The sequence below is a fragment of the Adiantum capillus-veneris genome, chromosome 20 (assembly GCF_014529385.1).
Source record: "Adiantum capillus-veneris isolate H3 chromosome 20, ASM1452938v2, whole genome shotgun sequence".
NCBI lineage: Eukaryota > Viridiplantae > Streptophyta > Polypodiopsida > Polypodiales > Pteridaceae > Adiantum > Adiantum capillus-veneris.
In genome coordinates, this window is record NC_140950.1 from 12,067,570 (window position 1) to 12,083,092 (window position 15,523).

Consider the following 15,523-nt stretch of genomic DNA (forward strand, 5'->3'; position numbering starts at 1 on the left):
TGAACAGATCTAGCTTGGACAAGTGGTGGACCTTGGAACAAAATCCCCATGTAAAACATATCATGGACATTACAAGTGGTGAGAAAAAATACCATTCAATATATAACCTTATAGGTTGGAAAAGTGGTGGACCTTAACACCCAATTATTATTAATATAATGACATAGAGTGGACAAGTGGTGAATCTTGCGACCAAACCTACTAGGAAAAGTACGTTGGACAAGTGGTGGACCTTGAATGCAAACCCCCCATGTACAAAATATTACTCATGCTACTAGGAATAATTTGGTATTAAGGTCCATGTTTCAATGGAGCCTAGCTTGGAAAAGTGGTGGACCTTTGTTTCTCTCTATGTTTCAATAGAATTTTCTTGGACAAGTGGTGAACCTTGGAACAAAACCCCCATGTAAAGCATGTCATGGGCATTACAAGTGGTGAGAAAAAATACCATTCAAGGTATAACCTTATAGGCTGGACAAGTGGTGGACCTTAGCACCCAATTCCTCTTATTATAATGACATATAGTGGAAAAGTGGTGAATTGTGAGACCAAACCTACTAGGGATAATAGGTTGGAGAAATGGTTGACCTTGAATGTAAATCACCCATGTACAAAATATCATGGGTTTTGCGTATTTCAATGGAGCCTAGCATCTTGGAGACATGGTGGAACTTACTTCTCTCCATGTTTTAATGGAGCCTATCTAGGAGAAATGGTGGAGGTTCCTTCTCTCCATGTTTCAATGGAGCCTAGCTTGGACAAGTCGTGGACCTTTGTTTCTCTCTATGTTTGAATATGGTTAGCTTGGACAAGTGGTGGATCTTGGAATGAAACTCCCATGTAAAACATATCATGGGCATTTCAAGTGGCGAGAAAGGATACCATTTAAGATATAACCTTATAGGTTGGACAAGTGGTGGACTTTAACACAATATAATGACATAGAGTGTACAAGTGGTGAATCTTGAAACCAAACCACTCATGCTACTAGGGATAATAGGTTAAACAAGTGGTGGGCCTTGAAATAAAACCCCCTAGAGTGTTTCAATGGATCCTAGCTTGGAAACATGGTAAAGCTTGCTTCTCTCCATGTTTCAATGCAGCCTATCTTGGATAAATGGTGCAGCATCATTCTCTCCATGTTTCAATGGAGCCTAGATTGGACAAGTGGTGGACCTTTGTTTCTCTCTATGTTTAAATAGAGTTATCTTGGAAAAGTGGTGGACCTTGGAACAAAAACCCCATGTAAAACATATCATGGGCATTACAAGTGGTGAGAAAAAATACCATTCAATATATAACCTTATAGGTTGGACAAGTGGTGGACCTTAACACCCAATTATTCTTAATATAATGACATAGAGTGGATAAGTGGTGAAATTGGGACCAAACCTACTAGGGAAATAGGTTGGACAAGTGGTGGACCTTGAATGTAAACGCCCCATGTACAAAATATCACTCATGCTACTAGAAATAATTTGGTATTAAGGTCCATGTTTCAATGCAGCCTAGCTTGGAAAAGTGGTGGACCTTTGTTTCTCTCTATGTTTCAATAGATTTATCTTGGATAAGTGGTGTACCTTGGAACAAAACCCCCATGTAAATCATGTCATGGGCATTACAAGTGGTGAGAAAAAATACCATTCAAGCTATAACATTATAGGTTGGACAAGTGGTGGACCTTAACACCTAATTCCTCTTAATATAATGACATAGAGTGGACAAGTGGTGAATCATGAGACCAAACCTACTAGGGATAATAGGTTGGACAAGTGGTGAACCTTGAATGTAAACCCCCCATGTACAAAAAATTATGGGTATTGGGTATTTCAATGGAGCCTAGCAACTTGGAGACATGGTGGAGCTTATTTCTCTCCATGTTTCAATGGAGCCTATCTAGGAGAAACAGTGGAGGTTCCTTCTCTCATGTTTCAATGAGCCTAGCTTGGACAAGTGGTGGACCTTTCTTTCTCTATATGTTTTAATAGAGTTAGCTTGGACAAGTGGTGGACCTTGGAATGAAACCCCCATGTAAAACATATCATGGGCATTTCAAGTGGTGAGAAAGGATACTATTTAAAATATAACCTTATAGGCTGGACAAGTGGTGGACTTTAACACATATTTCTTCTTAATATAATGACATAGAGTGTACAAGTGGTGAATCTTGAGACCAAACCACTCTTGCTACTAGGGATAATAGGTTGGACAAGTGGTGGACCTTGAATGTAAACCCCTCATGTACAAAATTATGGGTTTAGGGTATTTCAATGGAGCCTAGCTTGGAGACATGGTGGAGATTGCTTCTCTCAATGTTTCAATGGAACCTATCTTGGAGAAATGGTGGATCATCCTTCTCTCCATGTTTCAATGGAGCCTATCTTGGACAAGTGGTGGATGGAGTTAGCTTGGACAAGTGGTGGGTCTTGGAACAAAACCCTTTGTAAAACATAGCATGGACATTACAAGTGATGAGGAAAAATATCATTCAAGATATAACCTTATAGGTTGGAAAAGTGGTGATGGACCTTGATAAGTGGTGAAGGATACCATTTAAGATATACCCTTATAGGTTGGACTAGTGGTGGACCTTAACACCCAGTTATTCTTAATATAATGACATAGAGTGGATAAGTGGTGAATCTTAAGACCAAATCACTCATGCTACTAGGTATAATACGTTAGAGAAGTGGTAGACCTTGAATGCAAACACCCCATGTACAAAATATCATGGTTTTAGGGTGTTTCAATGGAGCCTAGAATCTCGGAGACATGGTAGATCTTGATTCTTTCCATGTTTGAATGGCACCTATCTTGGAAAAATGATGGAGGTTACTTCTCTCCATACTTCAACGGAGCCTAGCTTTGACAAGTGGTGAACCTTTGCTTCTCTCTATGTTTGAATAGAGTTAGCTTGGACAAGTGGTGGACCTTTGCTTCTCTCTATGTTTGAATAGAGTTAGCTTGGACAAGTGGTGGACCTTGGAATGAAACCCCCGTGTAAAACATCTCATGGGCATTTCAAGTGGTGAGAAAGGATACCATTTAAGATATAACCTTATAGGTTGGACAAGTGGTGGACCTTAATACATAGTTCTTCTTAATATAATGACATAGAGTGTACAAGTGGTGTATCTTGAGACCAAACCACTCGTGCTACTAGGGATCCTAGCTTGGACAAGTGGTGGACCTTGGAAAAAAGTCCCCCTGTACAACATAGATGAGTTTTTTCATGTTTTAATGGAAGAGAGATTCGACAAATGGTGGAGCTTGCTTATCTCCATGTGGATTTTAGAACTAGCTTGGACAAGTGGTGGAGCTTTGCTTTTTTACTCTTCATAATACAATGATGTATAGGTTGGTTACATGGTGAATCTTAAGGCCAAACCTCCCATCTTACTAGAGATGATAGGTTGGACAAGTGGTCAACCTTCTATCATTTCTCCATGCCTATAATTAGACAATTAGTAGAACTAGCATCTTTCTATGTTGTCTAGAGCTGAGCTTGGACAAGTAGTGGACCTTGCTACTCTCTTCCCTTGGATTATTAGTTTGAAGACTCATTATATATACTTGCTTAGATCTATATAATTACTCATTAGTTAGGTTACAAGTGGGTATGTAATTTGTTAGCTTCAAGGGACTTTGAATATTGAATAGTAAGACCAAGTGCTGGTTTGAAGATCTTTTGCTTATCTAAACTAGACTCTAACTCAATAATAAGTTTCATAAGTTCCACGAATTGTCCTATCTAGGCTCCAAAAGAGTCTTAATTGGTTTGTGCTAGATTATAACTTCCTTGATGGGGTAGAATCCTAGAAAAATGAGGCACTATAAGTTTTACCTTAGCTCAAATGGATTTTTCACTTAAACTCGACTGCAATTTGGCTATCTAGTCTTTGTCTCGATGGAGTTTAACACTAGATACATAGTAGTGATATTTAAGCTTCATGTCTCTTCACTTGATCGAGATATGAGACCATACTTTCAAGGTCACCACTTGTCTTACCTAAAGACCAATGTGAGACATGGGAGCAAGAAAGCCATCCGATATTGTTTTAAGGACTATTACATAGGCAATCAATAACTTAAGTAAAGAAAAAAACTTGGATCTTTCACAATTAATAACTTAAGTAAAGCCAAAAAGACTTGGATCTTTGACAGTTTTTTTCAAACTAAAAAAGCACAATCTCATGCTAACAAAACTATAAATCACAATTGAAAGGTTTGAACAAGAAAAAGATCAACAATCTTAATAAGACGGATACTTTTCATTTCATTTGATGATTACAAACTAAAATAAAGTCTCTCAAGAAATTGATAAACAAAAAATGTAGGTGACTGCTTCATTATTTTGAGCAAAAATATCAAAATCTCTATTGATTGAGCTCCATCTAGTAGTATCCTTTGTAAGATCCTGCAAGAAGGAATAAAAAGAAAGATTTGTTAGATACCATGCACATGAGTGTTCAAGCATGTGTATCAAGAATATATGACATGTCACTAGTACCTTAGGGTTGCTTTCTATCCAGCCTTAGAAGATTGTTCTCAGCTTTCACCTTATTTATATAAGCCTTTGCTGTGGTTGCCTTCAAAACTCCTTTTGTGTTACAACCCAATTGCCTAGCTAAAGTGGTCAATTGTGACGCCTTCATGCTTTCAATGGGTGTACGCTCCTTTGCCAAGATCTCTTGTATTTGGGCTCTTCTCATTTCATTGCGGTGGCTTGTGTCACTTGCATCTTCAATGATAGTTTCATCTCTGTCACCTTTTGCAGGTGGTATTCTTCTTGTAAAGAACACCTTAGCTGACCAAACATCATTTTTCTGCTTCCAATACTCCATGATTTGTTTGTATTCACTATCATTTGTCACTATAGGTTGTCCATAACGATTAGAAGCAATTAAATCACGCACATCCCTTCTCTCATCAAGCTGAATCAAGTATGGCAGTAGCTCCTCCAAGAGCATATTGTCAACCATCTTCTCAGCATCAAATTGTGGTGGAAAAATGCAATTGTTTGCTGGTGAAATACATCCCTTGTAAGGAGAGTCATCAATAAGCACTGTTCTTTGTGGATCACATTCAAACCCCATGGCAATTTTGGCTAGAGGCTTGAACATTGCCTCAACGTTTGGATTGTCGGGTCTAAACAATTTTTGAGTTTGAGCGGTGTAGCAAACATCTTGCGACCAAATTGCAAAGAAAGGCAATGTATCCTCAGCTAAGTTGTTTAGTGCTGCAAGGATTTGATACACATTATTCCTAGTAGCTGTCGACCAAATTGCAACATTAAACCTTTGTAAAATAGTCTTCAAGAATTGGATGCAACCTGGCCTGAGTATAATATATCTTTTTGAATCCATTTGCACTGAGTTGTGGTGTGAGGATGGTTGAGGGGAACGTTTCAACAATAGACCATTTAAATCCAATATAATTGTAAGCATGGATTTCTCAACATCTACGCTACATGACGTAGTACCAATTGGCAATAGCTCGTGAGTGGACTTTTCAGTCTCTTTTGATGTATGTTGCATTTTTGAAGCATCGATTTCTTGGTTCTCATTATTGGAAGCTTGCTCAAGTTGCACAACACTAGACTCTAGTATAGAAATATCATCCATCTTGGGCACTTTAGAAACCATAGAATCTATGGATTCTATAGTTGTTGACTGAACCATAGGAGCGTTATCCATCCCAGTTTGTGAATCTAAGAAAACACACACACAAATGGTATCTCAAAACCACTAGAATTTTATTCACCATATTTATATGTAGAACTCCTAGTAAGAAATTTATTTAAGGTAAAGTCGTTGTTAGAATCCTTGCAACCATTTTCAGCATTCGTACACCAAACACCACTTGTCTAAAATACAATCTACTAACTCAACATTTTCCATCCTACACTTTATTAAAGATGAGTACTTAAAGTGAAAACTAAAAGCCACCCTTGTTGAGGAAACATGGATACAAGGTCCACCAAATGTCCAACCTAGACTACAAGAAAATAATTAGAGATTTGGCTTAGATTTGGATTCAAAGGCCACCACTTATTCAAGTAAGATAACTCCACTTGTTTAAGACAGTAATGTTTGAAGCCCCACCACTTGTCCAACCTAGACATTGATTAAATTTTGGTAAGATTTATCACAAATCTAGAGTAGAATCAAGATTCTATGGCCAAGGTAGTCAAATATGTTAGACAACACACAAAGCATAAGAGCACTCTAGATTCTCGTTGAGCATAAACTAAACAATAATCAAATGTTATATTCACTTGAGATTTCATCCATGAAAAATGAAAATGATGCATGTACTTGAGATTTCCATCCATGTACAATACTTTACAATGTCAAGTAAAGTTATAGTCAGCAAACAACTCTTCTCCTGCTTCAACTTGACAAATAGTCTCAATGCATACATGGCCATATTCTTCTGACTTGATGTGTGAAGAGGTGCATTTATGCCAAGGTGGCAAATTTGGATCAAATGTATAGCGTACGTTGGGACAGACATTTGTACTGTGAGAACTATTTATATAGCCCGACACGTTTCCTTCTTCTACACAACCAATAATGTATGATTGATCTTCCTCTTCTTCTATGTTTGGATCCTCTAGAAGAGAATATTTATAAGCTCTTGGAAATATTTTGCATATCTTTTTCCAGTCTTGAAATCTATACTTATGCCCTCCATAGTTTAGAATAGTCAAACCACTTTCCAGGGTAGTATGCACAAATAGCCCATAACCAGCTCCTTCAATACATGAAAGTCGCACTTCAAAATCCACACCGTTAATATGGAAAATTACATCTTTGGGAATAGGAAAAGTTGGTGTCCCAAAAGGATCTTCATGCCAATCATAGTGTGAAATACATCTAGATTTTATATCACTTAACTCCTTTGTGTCTGCAAAAAGAAGAAAATATTATGCATAAAATAATGACAATATCAAGAAAGATATCATTATTTTATAGTCCAATAGGTCCATTGTATGGAAGACTTAGAGTGCCTCTTACATGGTGCCTCCAAGGTTTCCAAAAAATAAAATCATTGGAAAAAAAAGGCCACTGTGTCTCCAATCTATTGCCCATTTGAAGCATAGAGAGAACCAAGGTCCACCACTTGTCCAAGCTAGACATGGAGCATTGACACAAGATCCAACACTTATCCAAGAACCCTATAGTATATGTGGTAACATGGGATGCATTGATGCAACAAAAGTAGTCTAGCCTCCTCATCCATCTCTTTTTTCTTGTAGCCTAGAGGGATTAGTTTCAAGGTCTATCACTAGTCAAAAACTACACATAGAACATTGATACAAGGTTCCACCACATGTGAAACCTATCATCTCTAGTAGCATGGATGGTTTGATATCAAGGTTCATCGCGTGTCCTACCTATACTCTATTGTAGCATATAGATTCTGGTTTGGTGGTACTACACTTGTCCAAACTTGGCTTGTTGTTGATATCTGGAGGTAATCAAGGGTCTCCACTTGTCCAAGTTAGGCATATAAAACAATTGCAAGGTCCACCATGTGTACAACATATGATTGATTATAGCATGCATGGTCTTATTTCATGGGCAACCATCTTCTCTCCAACATGTGTCCAACCTCGGCTCCATTGAAGCATGGAGAGAAGCAAGGTCCACCACTTATCAAAGCTATTATTTTCTCCCAGTGCTTTCAAAACCCATAATACGTTGTACATGGGGGGGGGGATTCTTGTTTCAAGGTCCACCCCTTGGCTAAGATTGGATCCATTGAAACATAAAGAGAAGCAAGCTCTACCATTTGTCCAAGCTAGGAGCCATTGAAACATGAAAACCCCATAATATGTTGTATACGAGGGGTGTTTTTCAAGGTCTACCACTTGTCTAAGCTATGGTCCATTGGAACATGGAGAGAAGCAAAGCTCACCACTTTTCTAAGCTAGGATCCATTGAAACATGGAGAGAAGCAAGCTCCATTGTTTGTCTAAGCTAGGCTCCATTGGAACAAGGAGAAAACAAGCTCCACCACTTGCCTATTATTGCATAGAGATTCTGGTTTGAAGGTCCACCACTTGTCCAACCTTGCCTTCATGTATGGAGATAATCAAGAGTGCAATGCTTCTCTAAGCTAGGGACATAAAAGAGTTTCAAGGTCCACTACATATACGATCTATGATGGGTTGTAGCATGGGAGGTTTCATTTTAAGGTTGACCACTTCTCCAGCTCCGCTTGTCCAACCTCAGATCCATTGAAGAATGGAGAATAAAGGTGTACCAACTCTCCAAAATAGGCAGGACAATCTCTATAAAACCCATGAATTGTTAATATATGCTATGCTGTGGAGTTTTGTTTGAAGTTCCACTCCTTATCCAAGCTACAATCCATTGAAGCATGGAACTAAGTAAGATATATCTCTAGTCCAAGATAGGATCCATTGAAACATAGAGAGAATCAAGGTCCACCACTTGTCCAAGCTATGCATGGGTAATTGATATAAGGACCACTACGTTTTCACCTATACTATGCTCTATCATGGATGGTTTCATATCCTACCAATTTTCCAACCTATTTAGTAGGTTGTATTATGGGGGTTTGGTTTCAAGGTACTTCACTTGTCTGAGGTGGGTTCCATTGAACCATGGAGAGAAACTATGTCTACCACTTGTCCGAAATATGCTCCTTTAAAAACATAAAAACAAGGTCCACCACTTGTCCAAGCTAAAGTTTCTCTCCATTGAAGCATGGAGAGAAACAAGGTCTACCACCTGTCCAAAATATGCTCCATTGAAACATAAAAGCAAGGTCCACCACTTGTCCAAGCTAATATAACAAATGGGTGTTGGTTACAAGGTGTACCACACTTGTCTAAACTAGTCTTCATGCAAGGTCTACCACATGTCCAAGCTATATGAGCTTGTTTTGAAGGTCTACCACACCTCTTGAAATTAGGATCCATGTAAGGTCCACCTTTTGTCAAGCTATGCATTTAATGAGTACTAAAACTAAGTAAATTGCAGTACTTAAATACCTTTCCAAGCTCATTAAGATTTTGGTCTCTAAGGCCGGCCACCACCACATGTCTAATCTATGCTCTAATTGATTACTTATGCTATTTCTCTCAAAGTCCAAACATAAGCTCCCTTCTAGCAAGGTTAGTTTAAATTTAGGCTCCAGCACCTGTCTAAGCTAGGTTCAATTTATGAAGCATCACCATTTAACCATGCTACGATCTAATGTATCATATCAAGGGGGTATTGATAAAAGGTCCAAAACTTATTGAGTTCAAGCTCTTAAGTAATTAAGTCTTTGTGAGTATTAAATGTTTTAGTTTTAGTCTACAGATCCACCATTCAAAAACTCAAGTAATTTACTATTTACATTCAAACCTTGAATGCTTGAGATAAAAAATACAAGCTCAATCAATACTATATAAAGCAAAATCTAACATTAAGAGTATCAAATCAGTAACAAGAAACACTAACATGCACAAGAAACTCAAAACATACGTGTCTCCATTTCCAAAAAGTCCTCCATTGACAGAGGATGGTGTTGTTGTTGTTCTTCTTCTCTTTGTGGAGAGCACTCCTCTGTAACAGGCACAATGTCGCCTGATTGCGAAGTGGATTGTTGAAGTCCAGCCCATTTTTCTATATCTTCATGAGACTTAACAAAGTCTAGCAGCATGGTCTCCATGCTTTTTGCCTCCTCCACACTATCAATTAAGCAGATGACTTCTTTTTTCTGTTGTATTCCTTCTTGTGCAACCAAGGAGCCATCACCAAAAACATCAACAAGCTTGCGGTCTTCAAAACAATATGTACGAATGTAGTGCTTGACCAAAGCTCTTTTTTTGGCCTCCAAATATTGCAAATCTGACATATCGTTATCTGCTACTTGAAGAAGAGAACAATCAATTGGCATGGGATGTTCCTCTGATCTTCTTCTCAGGTCTTCAAATGCATTGCCTTGTCCCAAGAAGGCAATAACTGTTAGGAATTGAATTGCTCCTTTGCAAGGAGCTGATGGAAAGTGATGCAATGCACCACAACAATGGTAGCTCAAATTATCTCCCATGGCGTGAAAGGCACATTGCAATTTGTGTGAAGTTAGTGAAATCCACAAATGCAAGAAAGACAAATCCAGGATCTGTTGACCCTCCAGCAATAGCCAAGATCCCATCCAAAGCATTGTTAAATGTCTCCTCACTCCACTTCAAATTGCCTCCAACGTTTTTTGTCATATCTAAAACACATAAGCCAATAGGCACTTTATTATTGAAGTGGCGCATCAAGTAGAGATTGCCTTCCATTTGTAGGCTCACCACATAGATTGACCATGGCAAATCTCTAGGCTCAGTTTTCTCCTTTTGAAGGTGAATTGCCCATTGCATGTATTTTATTGCTCCATCTGGAAAAGCCATTTTCTTTGTTCCACGCGTCAAACTAGATCTGATCCATTCCTCGCATAGCATTAAAATTGTTTTTATAACAACATCATTGATGTTATACATTTTGACCCCTCCTCCCAGTCTTTACATGGTGAAGACTCATTCAAATTGTTGAAGCCTTCAAGAAGTGCATCTTGAATCAATTTGTCTTGCTTCAACTGCTTGATTCGATCATACATGTCAGTTGCATCACCATCCTTTGCACTCTTTGACAGTAAAATCTTCTCATCTCTAATCTCTTCTTGAATAGTCTTTACCTCTGATTCCTCAAGGCCACAAAGATATCTAAATACAGTTGTTGGGGGTTTCTTATTCTCCTCTTCTAGATTTTCAATGATTTCTATCCAGCAATCATAAACTAAATCAGAGTAGGTGACCATGTGTGCCTGTTTAGCAATCCAACTTGCTGCTGCACTCATTCTTGCCAATCGAAGAAAACCCTGAAAAGAAATAGAGAAATAATTAAACTATTGAGCAAGATTTGTTAATTAAACACTATCAAAAAGACAAAGAAAATAACTTACATCCCATCCGGCACGAGATGCATGTCCCTCTGCAATTCCACTTGCTGCCTTTGGTGGTCGTCCTGCGAAGATCCATTGACTCCGTAAATGTCTCAATATTTGGCTGTAAGGTTGCTTGACATACAATGCCTGAGCCTCCTCATTTGCAATGGCAGATATAGCAGTTGCAACAAATGGAGGAGCATTCACAACAATGCGAGCCTTTCTAAATTTATACACGCTAATCAGTCTTTCAAAGATCTCTTTGTTGTTTTGTTCATTGTGAAGCAAAACTTTTGCAGCATAGATTGAATGCTGCCCATCAAGAATCCAATAATGATAATCTTTAATTTTTTGCTCCTCTACCTCTTCTACTGCCAAAGGAGTCCCCTTCTTTGATTTTGCATTTCGAACAGGCATCAAATATGCACATGCTGCAGGCTTGGTCGTACTCCGTGAAAATCCAAATAACACACTTTCAGCGTGTTTTTTATCCATAATACGTGCATTATAGTGATCAGGAGCAAGCCAACAATTTTGAATAGGGATATCAAATTCCCTATATTGGAAAGGAAAATAATTTATGTACTTATTCATTCCACCTGTATCTTTTTCTTGTCCTTTCATGGCCTCAGCTTCTAAAACATCTGGATCCACAATTCTCATCTTTGACATTGAACCCTCTGTTGATGAGGATGCCAAAGATGCCTTGTCTACATCCAAAATGGAGCTAGTTCGCTTAGCTTCTACTTTCTGCACTTTTGCTTGCTTCTTTGTGGATGGTGGTCGTGAAGCTTTCACCTTTTTTCGTTGTAGTGTGGCAATGATGGAGCTTTGAAGTTGATCTGCTGTGATATTTGGATTTGATTCTGCAAACTTCCATCCTCGAGAAAACATTGTCTCTTCTTTGTTTCTAGACATGCGCTCCAATGCATATGCTCCTGGAGATAGTTGAAATTCTAGATTCATTGGAACTAGAATGTCAATGCATTCCACCTCTGGATGACTATCAACTACAGAGACAGATGCTTCCACAACTTGTCCAACATCTTCAAACAAGCTGTCATTATCCTTTTTGGCAATAAATAGATGCACCTTATGAAATTGTGCACCCTCTATACCATGTATGTCCAAATACCATTTCCTAAGATCATTGCAAGTATAGTCAACTGAGACAGCAACCCTTGCAACCTGTTTTTTTGGAGCCATCTTTCCTGAAACAAAAAAAACCAAATGTTATTTTAACATATACTTTTTTGTAATGGATTAAGTTTGTGTGAATACAAGTTCCACCACTTGTTCAAGCTAGATCTAAGCAAGTATACATAGTGATCATTTAAGCTAGTAAACTAAGGGAAGGGAGAAGTAAGGTCCACCACTTGTCCAAGCTTAGCTCTAGACAACATGGAGAGATTGGAGGTCTACTAATTGTCTAATATAGGCTAACTATATTGAAACATAGAGAGAAGCAAAGGTCCACCACTTGTCCAATCTAGGGTCCATTGAAACATGGAGAGAAGGATGCTCCACCATTTGTCCAAACTAGGCTCCATTGAAACATGAAGAGAAACAAGATGCACCATGTCTTTGAGATGCTAGGCTCCATTGAAATACCTTAAACCCATGATTTTTTATATATGTGGGGTTTAAATTCAAGGTCCACCACTTGTCCAACCTATTATCCCTAGTAGCATGAGTGGTTTGGTCTCAAGATTCACCACTTTTCCACTCTATGTCATTATATTAAGAAGATCTGGGTGTTAAGGTCCACTTGTCCAACCTATAAGGCTATATCTTAAATGGTATTATTTCACCACTTGGAATGCACATGATGGGTTTTACATAGGGGTACGGTTCCAAGGTCCACCACTTGTCCAAGCTAACTCTATTGAAACATAGAGAGAATCAAAGGTCCACCACTTGTCCAAGCTAGGCTCCATTGAAACATGGAGAGAAGGATGCTCCACCATTTGTCCAAGCCAGGTTTGATTGAAACATGAAGAGAAGCAAGCTGCACCATGTCTCCAAAATGCTAGGCTCCATTGAAATATCTTAAACCATGATATTTCGTACATGGGGGGTTTAATTCAAGGTCCACCACTTGTCCAACCTATTATCACTAGTAGCATGAGTGGTTTGATGTCAAGATTCACCACTTTTACTCTATGTCATTATATTAAGAAGATCTGGGTGTTAAGGTCCACCACTTGTCCAACCTATAAGGCTATATCTTAAAGGGTATTCTTTCTCACCACTTGGAATGACCATGATAGGTTTTACATGGGGGTTTGGTTCCAAGTTCCACCACTTGTCCAAGCTAACTCTATTGAAACATAGAGAGAAGCAAAGGTCCACCACTTGTCAAGCTAGGGTCCATTGAAACATGGAGAGAAGGATGCTCCACCATTTGTCCAAGATAGGCTCCATTGAAACATGAAGAGAAGCAAGCTGCACCATGTCTCCAAGATGCTAAGATCCATTGAAATACCTTAAACCCATGATATTTTGTACATGGGGAGTTTACATTCAAGGTCCACCACTTGTCCAACCTATTATCTCTAGTAGCATGAGTGGTTTGGTCTGAAGATTCACCACTTTTCCACTCTATGTCATTACGTTAAGAAGATCTGGGTGTTAAGGTCGACCACTTGTCCAACCTATAAGGGTATATCTTAAAGGGTATTCTTTCTCACCACTTGGAATGACCATGATAGGTTTTACATGGGGGTTTGGTTCCAAGTTCCACCACTTGTCCAAGCTAACTCTATTGAAACATAGAGAGAAGCAAAGGTCCACCACTTGTCTAAGCTAGGGTCCATTGAAACATGGAGAGAAGGATGCTCCACCATTTGTCCAAGATAGGCTCCATTGAAACATGAAGAGAAGCAAGCTGCACCATGTCTCCAAGATGCTAAGATCCATTGAAATACCTTAAACCCATGATATTTTGTACATGGGGAGTTTACATTCAAGGTCCACCACTTGTCCAACCTATTATCTCTAGTAGCATGAGTGGTTTGGTCTGAAGATTCACCACTTTTCCACTCTATGTCATTACGTTAAGAAGATCTGGGTGTTAAGGTCGACCACTTGTCCAACCTATAAGGGTATATCTTAAAGGGTATTCTTTCTCACCACTTGAAATGTCCATGATATGTTTTACATGGGGGTTTGGCTCCAAGGTCCACCACCTCTCCAAGCTAACTCTATTGAAACATAGAGAGAAACAAAGGTCCACCACTTGTCCAAGCTAGGCTCCATTGAAACATGGAGAGAAGGATCCTCTACCATTTGTCGAAGCTAACTCTATTGAAACATGGGGGGTTTACATTCAAGGTCCACCACTTGTCCAACCTATTAACGCTAGTAGCATGAGTGGTTGGGTCTCAAGATTCACCACTTTTTCACTCTGTCATTATATTAAGAATATTTGGGTGTTAAGGTCCACCACTAGTCCAACCTATAAGGCTATATCTTAAGGGTTATTCTTTCTCACCACTTGGAGTGACCAGCATAGGTTTTACATGGGGGTTTTGTTTCAAGGTCCACCACTTGTCCAAGCTAACTCTATTGAAACATAGAGAGAATCAAAGGTCCACCACTTGTCCAAGCTAGGCTCCATTGAAACATGGAGAGAAGGATGCTCCACCATTTGTCCAAGATACACTCCATTGAAACATGAAGAGAAGCAAGCTACACCATGTCTCAAGATGCTAGGCTCCATTGAAATACCTCAAACCCATGATATTTTGTACATGGGGGGTTTACATTCAAGGTCCACCACTTGTCCAACCTATTATCTCTAGTAGCATGAGTGGTTTGGTCTCAAGATTCACCATTTTTCACTCTATGTCATTCTATTAAGAATATATGGGTGCTAAGGTCCACCACTTGTCCAACCTATAAGGCCATATCTTAAACTTTATTCTTTTCACCACTTGGAGTTACCAAGATAGGTTTTACATGGGAGTTTGGTTCCAAGGCCCACCACTTGTCCAAGCTAACTTCTATTGAAACATAGAGAGAAGCAAAGGTCCACCACTTGTCCAAGCTAGGCTCCATTGAAGCATGGAGAGAAGGATGCTCCACCATTTGTCCAAGATAGGCTCCATTGAAACATGAAGGGAAGCAATCTGCACCATGTCTCCAAGATTCTAGGATCCATTGAAATACCTTAAACCCACGATATTGTTTACATGTGGGGTTTAACGTCAAGGTCAGTCACTTTTCCAAGCTATTATCCCTAGTAGCACTAGTGGTTGGGTCTCAAGATTTACCACTTTTCCACTCTATGTCGTTATATTATGAAGATCTAGGTTCTAAGGTCGACCACTTGTCCAACCTATAAGGCTAGATCTTAAAGGGTATTATTTCTCACCACTTGGAATGACCATGATATGTTTTACATGGGGGTTTGGTTTCAAGGTCCACCACTTGTCCAAGCTAACTCTATGGAAACATAGAGAGAAGCAAAGGTCCACCACTTGTCCAAGCTAGGCTCCACTGAGACATTTAGAGAAGGATGATCCCCCATTGGTGGAAGATAGGCTTCATTGAAACATGAAAAGAAGCAAGT